Source organism: Eschrichtius robustus, chromosome 7 (assembly GCF_028021215.1).
Source record: "Eschrichtius robustus isolate mEscRob2 chromosome 7, mEscRob2.pri, whole genome shotgun sequence".
Lineage (NCBI taxonomy): Eukaryota > Metazoa > Chordata > Mammalia > Artiodactyla > Eschrichtiidae > Eschrichtius > Eschrichtius robustus.
The window spans coordinates 86433669-86451423 of NC_090830.1; positions in this window are offsets into that span (position 1 = coordinate 86433669).

Sequence of the window (17755 nt, forward strand, 5' to 3'; positions counted from 1 at the left end):
TTTACAAAAATTAACTCCAGCTTGATCATAGACCTAAATGTAAAACACAAACCTTTTAGAAGATAACATAAGAAAATATCTGGGTGACCTTGGGATTGGCAATGAGTTTTTAAATACAACACTAAAAACATAATCCATGAGAGAAACAATTGATAAGTTGGACTTCATTAAAATTAAAAAATTCTACTTTACACAAAACTCACCTCAGGGAAACAAAAGACAAACCATAGAGTAGTAAAATAATTTACAAGACACATATCTGATAAAAGACTTAACCAAACTCAACAATGAGAATACAAACAACCCAATAAAAAATGGGCAAAAAAATCTGTACACCTCACCAAGGAAGATATACAGATGGAAAATAAGCATATGAAAAGATTCTAGACACAATATGTCATTAGGGAATTGCAAATTAAAACAACAATGAGATACCACTATATACGTATTAGACTGGTGGAAATTCAAAACTGACAACACCAAATGTTGTAAAGAATGTAGAACGACAGGAACTGTAATTCATTGCCAATGGGAATGTGAAATGGCACAGTCATCTTGGAAGACATTTTGGCAGTTTTTACAAAGCTACACATGGACTTACTACATGATCTAGTAATCATTCTCCTAGGTATTGCCCATATGAATTGAAAACTTATGTCCACACCAAAACCTTACCTGAATATTTATAGCAGTTTCATTCATAATTGCCAAGAACTAGAAGCAACAAAGATGTCCTTCACTAGCTGAATTCATAAACAAAATGAGGTGCATCCACACAACGTGATATTATTTAACAATAAAAATAAATGAGCGGGACTTCCCTGGTGGTCCAGTGGTAAAGAATCTGCCTTACAATGCAGGGGACTCGGGTTCGATCCCTGGTCAGGAAACTAAGTTCCCACATGCCGTGGGGCAACTAAGCCCACCTGCTACAGCTCCTGACCTTGCGCACCTCAACTAGAGAGCCTGTGAGCCACAACTGCAGAGCCCACGTGCCCTGGAGCCCGGGCACCACAACTAGAGAAGAGAAAACCCACGGCCACAACCAGAGAGAAGCCTGCGTGCACAATGAAGAGACCGCGTGCCGCAACTAAGACCTGACACAGCCAAAAGAAATGAGCTATCAACCCATGAAATCTTAAATCTTAAATGCATATGACTAAATGAAAGAAAGCAGTCTGAAAATGTTGCATTCTGTATAATTCTAACTATAAGACATTCTGGAAAAGACAAACTATAGAGATATGAAAGATCAGTGGTCACCAAGGGTTGGGTGGGTCCAGGAGAGATGTATAGTCAGAGCACAGATTTTTAGGGCAGTTAAACCTCTGTATGATACTGTACTAGTGAATGTGTGACATTATGTATTTGTCAAACCCATAGAAATATACAACACAAAAAATGAATTTTAATGTAAAGTATGGATTTTAGTTAATAATAATGTATTATTATTGGTTCATCAATTGTAACAAATGTACTGCACTAATGGAGATGACAGTAATAGGGAAAACTGGGGGAGTAAGTAATTGGGAGAGAGAGTATATGGGAACTCTGTACTGCCTGCTCAATTTTTCTGTAAACCTAATACTGCTGTAAAATGAAGCCTATTTTTAAAAAAGTCTTATCTCAAGTGATATTCTGAAAATCTCTGGCAAATAAGGTTTATAGTATCATACTACAGATGGCAATACTGAACTGAAGCTCAAGTATTAGTCAGTAATAGAAGAAGGAAGTGAACTTCCAACTTGTACTAAAGTACCCATTTGAGCTATAATGTCTCAGAGAGGGTCATCCAATAAAGGAAGAAAGCCTAGTGGTATATGGACAAGCACATTCTGGGATTCTAGGACTGTTCTGTCCAATACTGTAACTACTAGTCACATCTTTATGGCCTGTCCTATGTTGGTACCAGATTACAGAGGTTAGAGAGATCTCTTCAGAATATAGTTGTAAGGAAGAAACTTATGGAAAGAGATACAAGAACATAGATGAAAGACACTAGCTACAAAGTTTTGAAAGATTAAGTGCATTTATAACTTTCCCATTAACAATTTCTATTATCCCTCTAACTGCAGCGTTTCTGAGTTTTGAAAATAACTTGAATTATATTCTGCCACGGTACTTGTAAAAGATGCATATTTCTGAGTCCTAGATGAAGACCAACAGAGTTTCATTTTCTGGGAGCAGATTCTAGGAACCTGTTGTCTTAAATTCCTCAAGTGATTCTTACATACAGTTTAAAAATGTCACCTTTAGCTGGAGAAAAAAATTTAAAAACTGTACATTTGTTTTCAAGGTCATTTTGGTGATGGGAGGGTGCCCATACACCAAAGGGTGTAACAGATGATAATAGCCTTAATGAGATGAAGAATTCCTGGATCCCTAGGACCTGCCATAGTCAAAGAGAATGTTCCTGTTTGTGGTTGAGGGAATGAGTGTGCATTTATGAAAAAGAATGAAGTGAAAAGGGGCAAAAGCCTTTGGAACTATGTGATAATACATTCCATTGGGTTACCCAACATTTCTTTATAATGTGTTATTTTTCACATTGACGTCTACACTCAGCATAATGTAGAGGGGAAAAAAACTGTTTTAATTACTGTTCTGTCTCTTCAAATTCAGGTAATAATGGCCCAATCATTTAACATCATTAAATGTCGACTACAAATATAAAATTCATATGAAATGAGCTTCCCTGCCTCACTGGGTTAGACTATTGAGTTCAGGTTAGGTAACTGGTGAAATACCATATTAAGAAGTTGCAGAGAGACACCTGAACAAAAGCCTTCATGATAGTTTCAGTGCCAAAATGATGCCTTGGGTTGGGAAAAGGCAGAGAACAGCAGGATTTGAAAAAGGATGAAGAGTAAATTTTCAGCTTTACCTACACCCTTTCATACTGGCATCTATCGCTTTGTTGGTGACTTCTTATTTAATAGCCAAATTACAGGGAATCAAATTATGTCTCTAATTACCTCAGACTTAATAATGCAATCAAATCATCTGCTTCCATTCCTAATTATCATTTGTTTCTAAGGGAATAACTCTACTGTGTCACAGTGCCTTCAGTACAGTGGGGTAAATGAAGCCTGGAGAAGGCATTCTACAAAGTTGCTTTTCTTTCCACTCTTTCCATGGGTCTGGAGCTCTCTAAGAAGAATTCAATAGAAAGCATCTATTCAGCACTTCTCACTCACAAAAAAATGTGAATTTATCTAAATGACCCATGAAGCTGTTTTACATTAACTGCTCTCTTGTGTAGAATCTTTTGGAGGATCCATTATGGGACCATTACATAGCAATTATTTCTAGTCAGGTGTAAATAATAACCTCTTGTCCACTTTAAGGAGCTATTACGAACCTCATTTAATCCCCCTCACCAACTTCAGATGTCACCCCAGCCCTTCAACGTGCGTGTTACCTGGAAGAGTTAGTGCCTCAACCCCTGGATACCTTGTATTGATAAAATCTTAGAGGACCCAGGACTGTCTTTGGAGGAGGAAAGAAATGGTGTTCTTAGATAGGAGCCTGCTAGACTTTGCTTGCTTATTGGGGGTCAGGTGACATTCTCAAATATTTTTCATATGTACTAGCATCTATCTTCCTGGGAGCTCATGGTTGACATTGAGTATTTTCCATAGCACTTTTTCTCACCGGGATAAGGTGTGTCCTCAGAATCCTCAAGACTGTACTCTATTCAGCCACTAATAGCCAATCAAAATCGGCATGAGGTGAAATCTTTTACTATTTTGAATTGTGGAAATCTCATAGGCTTTAGAATGAGGAAATCTTTTGCAAATAATGGTTTTGAGCACCTATATAACTATTCTTATTTCTAAGATGGGATGATAATACCGACAATACAAGGTTTTTGTGAGGAGTTGATGAGTGTGTGTAGGTGAGTGCATGCATGCATGCAGCCACACACACACACACACACACACACCCCATATGCCCACACAGAAACAGACTCACACATGTAGAACCAAGTGTAACAGTAGGCAGGCACTCGGATATTATTTCATTTTCACTATACATATCAGCAGAACTATCTGCCGCCCATATGGTAAAGAAAGATTGGGAAAGATTCAGAGGCCAGCCAATGGCCTAACTTGTCCTTTAAAAGTTTCTAACATACTCAATAAAATCAGGCCCTGGTGTCAGTCACTGTGACAATTGCCAAAGATAATCTTACATTTTAATATATTACCTGTTCTATTTATGGATAAAGAAGCAACGCTAATTTTTAAATAAATGCTTCCTTGGTAAGTGACTCAGTTCTCAGGGCCTAAAGAAGAGGAAAAGTAACATAGTAGATAAAACCCAGGCTTTATTGAAGAGCCATTTATACAACACCATGAGAAAATGAGACCAATTCAGAACGTGGGAAATTCAAAGCAACTAGCCTGAATGCTTCAAAAAGTCAATATTGTGAGAAAAGAAAAAAGACGGAGAACTTGTTCTAAGGAGACATACAAGTCTAAGGTAATTTGTGAACCTTGACTGAATCTTGATTTTTAAAAAAACAGCTATAAAATATATACTTTTGAGGGCAATTGGGAAAATCTGGGTATGTTCTAGATATCAGCTGATGTGATATAGTCTTAAATTCTCAGTTATAATCCTGGCATCATCATTATATGCAGGAGAACACCCTCTTATTTAGAGGTGAAATGTCATTATGTCTGAAACACATTATTCAGCAGAATTACACAAAACAACTCCCCCTAGGTATATGGATGTTCACTGTATGATCCTTTCAACTTTCCTATATATTTGAAATTTCTCAAAAATAACAAATGGAAAAAACTATATTGGCGTTATATTGCTCCAGTTTGAATGCTGGATTCACATCTTCTTATGTACATGGCCTTGGCCAAATGACTTCACCATTTTGTGCCCTTACTCATCATCTGTAAAGTAGAAATAATAATAGTTCTTTCCTCAATTAATTATAGTAAATGTCAGTGATCTAACACATGTGTAGTTCTTAGAACAGTGCCTGACACACAGCAAGGACTCAGGAAACGTAAGCTCTTACCACAGCATGGAGAACTGCAGGATGTTCTGATCTAGAGTGGAGAAGCAGACACATTGTGAATGCCATGGCTTCCCCTGCCTCCCTACCTGTCCACCCTGAATTCCAAGCAATTATGGCATCTACCACAAACAATCTACATTCTTCAAAATTTGCAAGTAATGCCTTAGTTAAATTCGATTCCAACTCTTCTCTTTATAAAAGGCCCTCCCTCATCCACATGAGACTGTTCAAATCTCAGCACCATGATTACTGAGGTTGGCAACAATATCCCCAGCCCCACACTGCCAGTTAGGTTGCCTGTTCCTGTACTGCTCTGGTTTTCTATGTCCTCTTTGCTTTTTACCCCTGGAGTTTTCCATTTCATTGGGAATTCTTACTGTAAGCCACTAAGTTTTGAGGTGATATGTTAGCAGCAATACATAACTAGTATACATATAAGATAATATGTAGTGTTTGATTCTCTCTCTCTCTCTGTATATATATAGATAGATAGATATAATATATAATAGATATAATATATAATAGATATACATACACATATATAATTAATGTATAATTAATTATATAATTAATATATACATACACATATATCATTAATGACAAAAATAAAGTGACAGAAATCATTAATATGGAATAAAGAATAATTAATGTGGAAGAAGCTAAGGGAGTGGATACTTTAGGAGAGGGGGGCTAGTAATTAGGAAGGGTCTTAGAGGGGCCTCTGAAGTATGGTAATATTCTCTTTCTACACCTGATTGATGACAACACAACTGCATTTATTTTTTGCCAATTCATTAGCAGTAAACTTATGATTTGTATATGCTACACTAAAATAAAAATGTTGAAAGGAAAAAATGAAATAAAAAAATCTATAGTGCCACTGATAAATTAGTGAGGCCAAAACACCTGCAAATGATTTAAATGATGACATATAATTTAGAGTTGATCCAAGCCCAGAATTAATGAGATTATGGTGGAGGGTGATATCACTCAGTGATTCATAGCCATCCACTTCCAGACTCTTGAGTGACAAGAAGAGGAAGTCTGCCACTTCCCTAGTTGCAGGTACAGACAAGGAGGAACATTACCTATATTCTGTTTTACTCACTCTTTCACCTGTTCACAATTGCAGACTTTCACCAAGCACGAAAAAACAGGTATCTATTGTATCTGTCTCCTTCCACTAACTACCAAACTCCATTCAGGCAGCTCTTCAGTAGGTGAGTTAAAATTTTATGACTTTTCTTGCTAAATATCATTGGCATTTTTTATGTCTCTTTAACATAATATTTCATTGTTAGCTTATAGTATTTGTTTTTTGCACTATAGAAGAAAAATATAATTCATATTTGATATTTTTCAGTGCATTTGTAACACCATGGAAAAGTGCACATTAATGAATTCATTTGTTATTGAATAATTAGGTAATTACTTTCTAAATATTTTATACTGTGCATGTGTGTTTCACAAATTGTCAAATGAATGTGTTAAAGTGTTTTGGTGGTATCTGGGAAAAAATTTTAATAGTGTTACAGTGCATTACTCTTTTTCTCACTTAAAATAATGAAATATAATTTACTTTCAAAAATTTAACATATGACATATTTTAGTAATGGATTTAGTTTGTATAACAATGGGGACCTCTGAATAAAAAATCTCCTGTAATCAGTAAGAAAGAGACTGTCTAACCAATAGAAAAATGGGAAATTTACATGTTCATAAATATGCAACTCACAAAAAGTATATTGGTAGATTGTGTTATAGATAAGACAATGCATCCCTAAAATTCCTGCACCCTAATCTCCAGAAGCTGTAATATGTTACCTTACATGGCAAAAGGGACTTTGCAGATGCCTTGCCCAAAGTCATGGGAAGTTTGCATCCATGACTATTCAATGCAAGGGTACAAAGTCCCAGCCCACTTGACCTAATTAAGAATAATTCTGAAAGGACATCACAGCTACAGAGCTTCCTATGGGTTGTGCTGAGGACTTTGTTAAGAGTACAATGGAAAATAACCTTTAAAATTGTATGAAAATAAATATATATTTTTTTAAAGTACATTACAGCTCATCTTCTATCTCTGTCCAAGCCTGCATCCTTTCCCTCCTCTCCACAGGTATTGAACTCAGGGGCATTCCTAAATCAACATCCAGTATGTTAATCTCTATCACAGGATTCTCTTCCTGGGAAACCAAATCTGCAACAGCTGGCATGAGTGATGTGTGTGCACATGTGCACTGGAAAAGAAATCGAATGAAAGCCACATCTGTGTCGGTAGAGACAAGACCTAGGGGAACAGCAGTAGAAAACACTGAGGGTCTCTGTAGATTCAGAAAGAATAAACCTGAAATGAACCTGAGAGCCCAAGCACATCAGAGAGTGCTATCACAGAAAATGGCATAATGAGAACCTCTAAAATTGTACTCCCCAAATTATTAGAATCAATTTTTGCAGAACTCTGGAAATTGACCAAAGGTTTGCAGCAACTGGGTGAGCATTTATGCAAGAAAAAGAGCTGAATCTCAGTAAGAACAGTGATCTTTGCACCACTTTATCTGGTCATATCGTCCACTCCCCAGCTCAGCAGCAACCCTGCAAAAGCCTTACACTCTCAGTCGGGTTAACTGTGAGGCTCTGCATAAGTGGGAAGTAAGGACTAATGAAGAGTTTCCAACTGCCACACTGAAGCTGTGTCCGAACATGCGTATAGGACCTCTTGGCAAAGAGAAAGACTTGTGAGTGCTACAGGTTTAAGGAAATCTCTCTCCAATCATTAGTTGAGCACTAAGCTAAACAAACACAGACTTCAGTGGCCATACCTGACAAACACAGATTTTAAAGAATTCGTTAATAAAAGGTGTTAAAGGTAACAACATCAACTACAACAAGCAAATATAACACCCTGGGGAGGAGGAATATCTGATGTTTAGAGTTGCAATTATGTTATGTTATTTAAAATTTCCATTTGCTTTGTTTTTTCAATAACAACAACAACAAAAATGAGACATGCAAGAAAGCAAGAAAGTATTGCCCATAAACCAGACAAAAAAAAAAATCAATAAAACTTCCCCTATGGAAAACCCAGACACTGCACTTATTAGACAAAGAGTTACTCGGGTATTTAGATATGTTCAAAGAGCTAAAGGAAATGATATTTAAAGAACTAATGAAGAGTATGAGAATGATGTCTCACCAAATAGAGAAAGCAATGAAGTGAGAGAAATTAAAGGAGGAGCAGGAGCAGGAGGAGGAGAAGGAGAAGGAGAAGAAGGAAAAGGGAACAAGGAGGAAGAAGAAGGAAAAAATAGAAATTCTGGAGTTGAAAAGAACAATAACTGAAAATAAGAGCTCACTAGAGGGACTTGTTATGAGTTAAATTTTTCCCTCCAAAAAAGACGTGTGGTACTGGAATAAGGATAGACATATAAATCAATGCAATGGAAATAACAGCCCAGAAATAAACCCAAAGAATTATGCTAATTGATTTTCAACAATGGTGCCAAAAACCATTCAATGGGAAAAAAAAAAATAGTCTTTTCAAAAATGAGACAACAGGATATACACGTTCAAAAAAGATGAACACCAACTTCATGCCATACAAAAATTACTCAAAATGGATCAAAGACCAATATATAAGAAATAAGTCTCAAAAAATCTTAGAAGATATCATAGGGGTAAATATTTTTGACCTGATATTAGGTGGGGATATCTTAAACCACAACTAACCAAAAGACAAAATAGACAAATTAGAATTCATAAAAATTTAAAACTTTTGTGTATCAAGGACACTATCAAGAAATTGAAGACAGTCCACATAATGAGAGAAAATATTTGCAGAATATATAAAGAACTCTTACAACACAACAAAAAGACAATCCAATTATAAAAATGGGCAAAGAATTTGAATAGACATTTCTCCAAAGAAGATATTCAAATGGCCAGTCATCACATTATAAGATGTTCAACATGATTAGCCAGTAGAGAAACAGAATTCAAAACTGCAGTGAAATACACTTTCACACTCATTTTAGTGGCTATAATAAAAAAGTGAAGATCAAATGTTGAGGAGGATTTGGAGAAACTGAAACTTTCACACACTGATAGTGGGAATCTAAAATGGTACCGCATTGTGGAAAATACTTGGTTCCACAAAAAGTTAAACATAGGGCTTCCCCGGTGGCGCAGTGGTTGAGAATCTGCCTGTTAATGCAGGGGACACGGGTTCGAGCCCTGGTCTGGGAAGATCCCGCATGCCACGGAGCAACTAGGCCCGTGAGCCACAACTACTGAGCCTGCACGTCTGGAGCCTGTGCTCCGCAACAAGAGAGGTCACGATAGTGAGAGGCCCGCGCACGGTGATGAAGAGTGGCCCCCGCTTGCCGCAACTAGAGAAAGCCCTAGCACAGAAACGAAGACCCAACATAGCAATCAATCAATCAATCAATCAATCAATAAATCTTTAAAAAAAAAAAAAAAGTTAAACATAAAGTTACATATAGTCAAGATTATTGAAAATATTTATCTAACTAAACTTGTCTATAATGTTCATAGCATAATACACTCATAATGACCAAAAGATGGAAACAACACAAATGTCCATCAATGGATGAACAAAATGTAGTATATTTACACAATGGAATACAATTCTGCCATAAAAAAGGAACTGTGTTACTGAATGCTACAACATGCTAAGTGAAAGACTCTAGTCTCAAAGAGCACATACATGATTCCATATGTATGAAATACCCAGGGTAGGTGAGCCAATGGAGATAATAAATATATTAGTAGGTGTCAGGGAGAGTGGGGATAAGGAGTGGCTTATAACAGGTATGTGGATTCTTTCTCGGTTGCTGAAAATGTTCTGGAATTAGATAGTTATGATGGTTATACAACTCTGTGAATATATTAAAAACCACTGAATTATATACTTTAAAATGGTGAATTTTTTGGTGTGTGAATTATATCTCTATTTAGAAAAAAGAATATAAGGCAGTGTTTATAAATTATCAGAATGACATGAGTTGTAGACCTCAGGTGACATGTAGATTTCCTTTGAACTATGATGGTAGATTTGGAAGAATTTTAGGATTTCCTATTCTATCTCCATGGATTTGTGGATTATTAATTCTAAGTCTGCTTCAAATTGATTGAATAAAGATAGGGTGGAAATAAGATCCAGTAACACTTACTCTTTCTGTTTCTCCTGTAACTTGGAATCAGCTCAGGAAGGGGAATAGCATTCATTTAGCAGCTATTATGTGAAAGTTGTCATCATACACACACAAAGATGTATAATGCAGGGGAAAACACTTTCCTGGCCTAGGTCCTTTTAAATTTCTGTCTTTCTACTTTCCTTGCATGTTGTTATTGTTGCTATTGTTTTATTTGTTTGTTTATTTCCCAACATTCTGTTTGGCTTGTCTGTTTCTGTACTTTTCAGTTCCAGAAAATAGATAGAATTGTGGTTTTTACACATATGATGGATAAGTATAACTCAATTTTTGTTTTATAGAAGAAACTTATGCCTCTTTCACTGGTAAGAGTTGACCAGAGAAGTTACTAAAAGAATAAAGACAGGTAACACCATAAAATAATGCACTTCAATTCTTAGTAGCTTTCCAAATAAGTTACCAGATAGAGAAGAAAGTAAATAGCTATAGGCTAAGAGAAGGTTGGATTGAATGAAAAACTAGAGAAACAATAGATTCAAGGAGAGAGAGTTTCTCTGAGGCATAGAAAAGGGTGTTCAGAGTTCCAGAAAGTTAATATCTGGAGTGTCAATAACTTACCACAAAAGAAAAAAGGAAAAGGAAATGAAAGACCAAAATCCCTTCATATTATTAACCGTATGTCACAAGTCACTGTTCAAAAGAGTAGAAGACTTCAGACATTTATGATGGGGACTTAAAATCAATATAACTTCAACAGTTACTTGTACTATAGATACCATATTACAGGGTAATATAGTTCAGATATTTAGTAAACTTTGAAAACAAAAACTGTTCAGTGCTAAATGCTCCTCAGTAAACATTGAGCTTAAACATAAGACATCTAAATGCAAAGTGACCACATTAAAGAATCAACTTCTAAGTGGTAAAGGAATTACACTTTACCATTACAAAACACAAAAATTACAAAATAACCACTCAAGAGGATACTGACATTTAGTTAGGCAACTAAAGATGAATGTACTAAATAAATTCCCAAGCCTAAGGGTCAGACTTAGAAATATGGATATATCACTTACCAACTAAAATTGAAAAGGTATTATAGAAAATTCTGAGCTCAATAGGTAGGTTTATCCACATGTGAAAGACGTACCTAAGCAGCAGCCGATACAGTATTTCCCAGGTGAGAGAATGGTAGTTGAGTTTCTTGTATAGAGATGCCCAGTCAAGCCCTCAGTGCCTCAAAATCAGTGGCAGAGAAAAGTCTTCCACTATTACAGCCACACTTTTGGAGGTTGACACTGAGGCTTGGAAGCTATGACCAACAAAAATGAGGTCCTGAAGTTAACCATATATCCACTGCCTGCATATTCTCCGATAGAGGCTTCAAAACCCTCGCTTGAGGATCAATCAGTAGAGGTAAACTATTAATCATTTATAGCTTATCATTATGTCTCAATACATGGGTCTTAATACATGGTAAAAATTTTATCATTTACACATTACAGTTCCCTTCAAAACTTGAAATAAAAAATCAGTCTCTCAAAACTAAAGGGGAGCTTGAAGACTGTCCAAACTAGCCCCATATAAGATGTGACTTCCTTCTAGGATATTATGATCAACCATAAAAATACACCATTCTTCCTGCATTCCTAAACAAATGATAGGTAGGAATTTAAGTCATCATCAAGATTTGTGATTGCCTCATGATTAATAATGGCACTGTGCAATCATCAAACTGTACATACATGGAATTTGCACATGGAAGGAATAATGCAGATGGAAACATTTTAAAGATATATATGGTGAAAGATTAGAATGCATTAAAACTGCAAGATCGGAGAGTCATTCTAAAGGTTATATCAATACAAATTAATGGCTTAACATTCATTCTGATAAAGAAGTGAATGTCATATTATATTTAGTGCAAAACTGAATCTAATAAGGTAGATCCTTAAGTTAGTGCTCTCTGATGTTCTTCAGTGGTCTGTTTACCAGATTCTAATAAGAGAAACAACAAATGAATGAGACATGTGGGGGAGGCCATAATGTTGGCAAATATCTCTGAAGTACTAGACTACACGAAGTAGTTAAAAGTACTTTAAGGAATGGTAATATAGTTTATATTCAATTTATTTCATTTCCCTACGAAGGCCTGAGGAACATACTCGATTTGTTGCACAAAAGCCAATTACAGTAATGGGCTTTTCATAAGAGTTTCCAGCTTTCAGAATTAGTTCTTACTACTTAACAGTACATTTTCAGATGGCTGTGAAGCTAATCATTTCTAATTCTTCAGTAACTATGTCTATAGGATCGGCATAAAAACGACACCATTCTCTTAGTATTCAGTGTAGACCACATAAACAAACGAACAGAAGAGGAGAATAAAAAGACCTTGGCTTATCATAAAGACAGAATCGCAAAAATAATTTCATGGTAACAAGATCCCCTGGCAAGAATATAAATTGTTCAAATACTTTTATCACATTCCCATTGGAAAAACAACTCTACTTCATAGCTAGTTTACACAGTCAAGAAAACATGGTCCAATGATAACTTCTTAGCTCTGAGGCTCCCTTTTCATTTCTTTAAATGAAACTCACTTAGAAGTGCCTTATGTTACGTGAGGTTGCCCTGGTTGAAAAGGGGTGGAGAGGTTTCTAATGTCTGCCCCTTGGTCTTGTGCTCTCATCCTGGGATCTGCTACTTATTAGCTCTGTGCCCTTGGGCAAGTTATTCTCTTTTCCGTCTTTAGTTTTCTTGTCTGTAAAAGAGGGCAATCTCCCCTTTCTCATAAGGTTGTTGAACAGATGGAACTATTCAATGTGGAAAAGTCACCCAATGTATGTTCACTAGATGTCCCTTTCTTTTCCTTAAGTCTGGGCCCCAGAAGCCCTAGATAAAGAAGATATTTTATTTTCTGGGGCCAATGATTTCTTGTCCTGGTCTTTGGACCACACTCTGCTATTACGATCTGATCAGATGAGGTATTTCAGACACTTCTTTGGCCCTTGGGGTTTTCTTAAGTCTCCCAGTATTTCTCAGTGGGGGCACTGGGCATTTGAGGTGGGAAAATTAATTGTGTAGGGCTGATCCAAAGACACTGGGTGCTTGCACCTCTAAATGCTTTCCATTAAATGCCAAAAACAAATCAGTCATCGTAACAACCCAAATGAAAAAATCAACAAAATACACCTAAACCTTTCTGATCACCCATAGTTTCTTCTATAAAGGACTACTAGACCCTTCAAAATCCTGCAAGAGCCCTTCGCACTTTATCTGTGACCTTATACAGTTGAATGAAATGTATTTACTAGCCAGTTTTGATAGGCTAGATTCAACTTCAGGTTTATTTAAGATAAAACTCATCTTCTTCACCTATTATTATAAACCAGATTTGGTCTAGGTTAACTAAAAGGTGAACTTGTGGCAGCATCAACTCTTCAGGCTAATGATATTTAGTTAGCTCTGATAATTTAAAAAAAAAAAAAAATTTTAAAGTCACATGATCCGCATCTGGGAAAAACCTGTAAATTCCACTCTGTTCTGCAGGATGTAATCTACTTGTAAACTGGAAACTTCAAAATCAGAAACAGAATCCCCACCATCCACAGATCCCTTTGGACAGACTGTCAAGTTTACCCAATCAGATTTTTTGACTAGAGTATATAACCAGCACCCCTTTTAACTATAGTGACACATTTCACCCTCTCCCAATCCCAAATAACCCAGCACATCATTCTATTTAAGGGATATTCACATTTTTTTGCACTGAGTTTCTCAATCCCTGCAGCTAGAAGTTGGGATAAAGTCAATTTTTGGCTCTTCAGATTGAGTAATTTGTGATTTCCTTTGACAGTTTCCTCCTCTACCCTAAAGGTGATTCCTGTGTCTTTTTGTTTCAAAGTCCAAGAGGCCTATTTTTCTATTGGCTGATTTTCCATTTCTGATCTTGAACCACTTCTACTTCTCAGCTGATTTGCAGAGCAGATGACTGAGAAGCTTCTCTGAAAGCAGTAAATAAACACAATTTACTGACTCAGCATTGCTATCTCCACTTGTTGTCACGGAATACATACCCACCTAATCCCCCAGGTGCTTGGTATTCCTGAGTTGAACTCATCATATTAGGATAACCACATGCCTGTACATACATTGTCAATCACAACAGAAATTTTCACCTATGAGGTGTGGATAGTTGATGTGTGGAAACTTTATTGTGCCTGCACTTGACAAAGGAAGCTGCCTCTCTCCCTAGTTACCCCAAATCAGAAGACTGTGCAGTCACACGTTGGAAAAGCTGCTGAGTCATAGTCCAACAGCTGGGGGCAGTCACTAAGCAACTGTCAGAGGGAATCCAGGTGCTTTCTCTTTGTTGTACTGGCGGCAGTGGCTGCTCTCTGATTTGGCTTCTGGTAACAAACAAGAGCCACCACTGAGAGCTTTTCAACAGATCTCCCAGCCTCCACAAATGAGTCCCTGCAGGCTCAAGTAGGATGAGGTCCTTCAGTCCCTGACCCAGACAGACAGAAAATGAGGAAACCCTATGGCTGACATGCTGGTCCAGCAATCCATGAACCTGGATAATGGCATCTGCCTCCTCCATCACCTGGCTCCCACATCCCAAGGAAAAATCAGGGAACTGTTATTAAGACAAAGGAATGTGAACAGACAAAAACAAAAACAAAAACCTAACACATAGAATATAATGTTACATAATCCCTAACATAAGTTGTGACAGGGACACTTACAAATTTCCCTCTCCATTGGGATTCATGATCATTTAAATACTGTTAATAATGGTGTTCACGAAGAGAAATTTTGTGCACTTTTGCCCCAGCCATAGAAGGGAAAAATATCAACATGCCTCCTATCATTTTCCACTTTTTTATGTTCTATAGGCCTAAACGAATCTTCCATTTGCTTCAATTTTGTTTATTCTTCTGGATAGGGTTTTTTTTTGTTTATGCTGGGGGGAAAAACAATTCTTCAGACTACTGCACAAGGACACAAAGATGCCTAATCCTACACACAGTCAGTATGAAAGGGCACACAGACAAGTTTTTTGTAAGACAGAAACAGAGAAATCCACATACTAAATAACGTATCCACAATGACTATAACGCATCCCTTAGGGGATAAGCATGTATTTGTAGGAAGCAAAACAAAGCTTTCCATAGAGAAACCACTTTCATGAGATGATTAGGTGGACCTGCAATGAAGAAAATACATTATCATTTCTTCATTGCAGTGAAGAAAATACATAGAAAATGTCCAAAAGATGGGTTCAGACTTGCGCTAAATTTTCACTGAAATACTTACAAGCATAAAAATAGAAACATAAAAATACCCTATCTGGGTATTTATTTATTTTTTCTTTGTTTACTTTTTAAACCTGGGGAATTTTATGTTAATCCATTTGAAAGGTAGCAAATAAAACAAATCCCATGACCCACGGGAAAAATGTAACTCAGTATTGTCCTTTCAATTATTTAAATAACTGCTCCTCTCATCCAATGAGCCTGCCATACAAAATGTGGGTTCTTGTCTCACACTAGCAGGTCCTTGCTGAGGGAGGTTGAGTGGGTATTACTGACACTAGTGTATTGATACAAAGCCAAGGATCAGAGAGAGGCAGTAATTTGGTGTTTCTCTCACAGTCCATCACTCCTATTGTTCTGGATGTACAGGCAATAGCAATAGAGCTGATGCCCTTGGGGCTCACGTAAAATGACTGTTCAGAGTGTAACAAGGGTCAGTAGAGTTAGCACCTGACCATCCAGATCCCATTTGATCTCAGCTCTCCAGGTTCCCCGTGCTGTTCACCCTCCCGAGGTTTCTTGGACCAGAGTACCCCCCAGCAAGAATACCAAACTTCCAACTCCTAATCTATTGCCTTCATTTTCCGGGCTCTTCAACTATTGTGTAACCACACCCCACTTTTAGCATAAATCACTGTCAGACTATTAAATGGTAATGTTCCTTTGAGCCCACTCTCACCTCTGTACCTGTCAAATGTATAGTGACCCCCTTGGCAACCCTGATGGGGCATATCCCAGCCATGCACTCTAATCTTGAAAAAGTACTGTACGGAGAGGTGTGTGATAACACACATCTGGACATAAACTACTGACCTTATATTTAGAGAGATTCTGAATTATATTTCTAGCAGGAGGAAGGATATTCATTAAATCATCAACAGCCTCAGTCTTGTTTCCCCCTTGTTAGCAAGAGATTGTATATGAAAACAGAAAGACATTATATATATTTATCTATATATACACAATATTTTTACTATACTTGAGTGTTTCCACCTTTATTCCTATTCCAAGACTTGGTACTGTGCATGAGAAACAAATATAGCTTGAAAAGGCTACTCTAGTTTTCTCATAGACCCTATGAATTCCTGTGTGCAAATAACACAGGATTTACCCAGTAGAGGCTTTGCCCAGCAGACTTTATAAAAACACTATTTAATGTTCAAATGGATCAGAAATAGGTTGTGTTTTTCTCATATTATTCCTAGAGAATTTTTCATAATTGTCCAAAGTGTGATCACTTGTAATTTAAAATTTATATAAAATTGAGTCAATGTTGGAAATGAACTGATTTTGAAATTCAAAATTTACACTCAATTTTTTAATTAGGGAAAAACTGAAGAGCCAGCTTGTAAAGTTGAAATAGTTTTTATTGCTACTCTTTCAATGGTTTATAGACTATTTTAAGAAAATATTTTAATTTATCACTGTGACATTTTACAAAAATACACAGAGAAGGAAAATGTTAATTGTGTATATAGTATAAAGTTTTACTATCATTACCAAATTTTAAAGGACTAAATTGAAAGGAAAAACAAATCATTATCTTTCAGCTTGATGGGCCGTTTCCAGGACATAGCATGTATTTAAAAACAGTTTTTAAAACTCACCTAAAGTAGGCTATGTGTGTGTGCACACATATGCAGGTGTGTCTCCCTGCTGGCTACATTTCTTCAGAAACAACATTTTTCTGGAACACTCTCTCAAGCAACTAATGGAAATTAACCCCATAAACTAATTATTCTCACTCATAAAAGATGTTTTTTCTAAAACTCAGCAGAAAAGGTAGCTCTATTGTTAATTGCTACTAACTTCACAATTCAGTTAACTTTGACCTCCTCCATAATTCCCTGAATTTTATCTCATTACCTCTAATTATGTTGCCATATACAGTGCTACCCACTTCCACCAACTTGTTGTTTGTATCAACCTAGAGCTTTGGATTGGTAACGGGTACCTCTTTCAGTTAACCCTTAGGCAAGCATTCATTTTGATGATACTAAGTGTTGCTCATAAGTCATTTCCTACTGAATTGGCTAATGCCTTATTTTTTTCTTAATCCATGGACACCAAAATGATAAAGGTGTTATTTTCTACACGTATCTTTGTTAAGTAATTCAGTATTAGCTTCCTTATTCTAAAATAGGGAAAATAGTACTATCCTGCAGGCCTTTTTATTTTAATTGGATGTGATAATACAAATGAAAGAACTCTGTAAACTA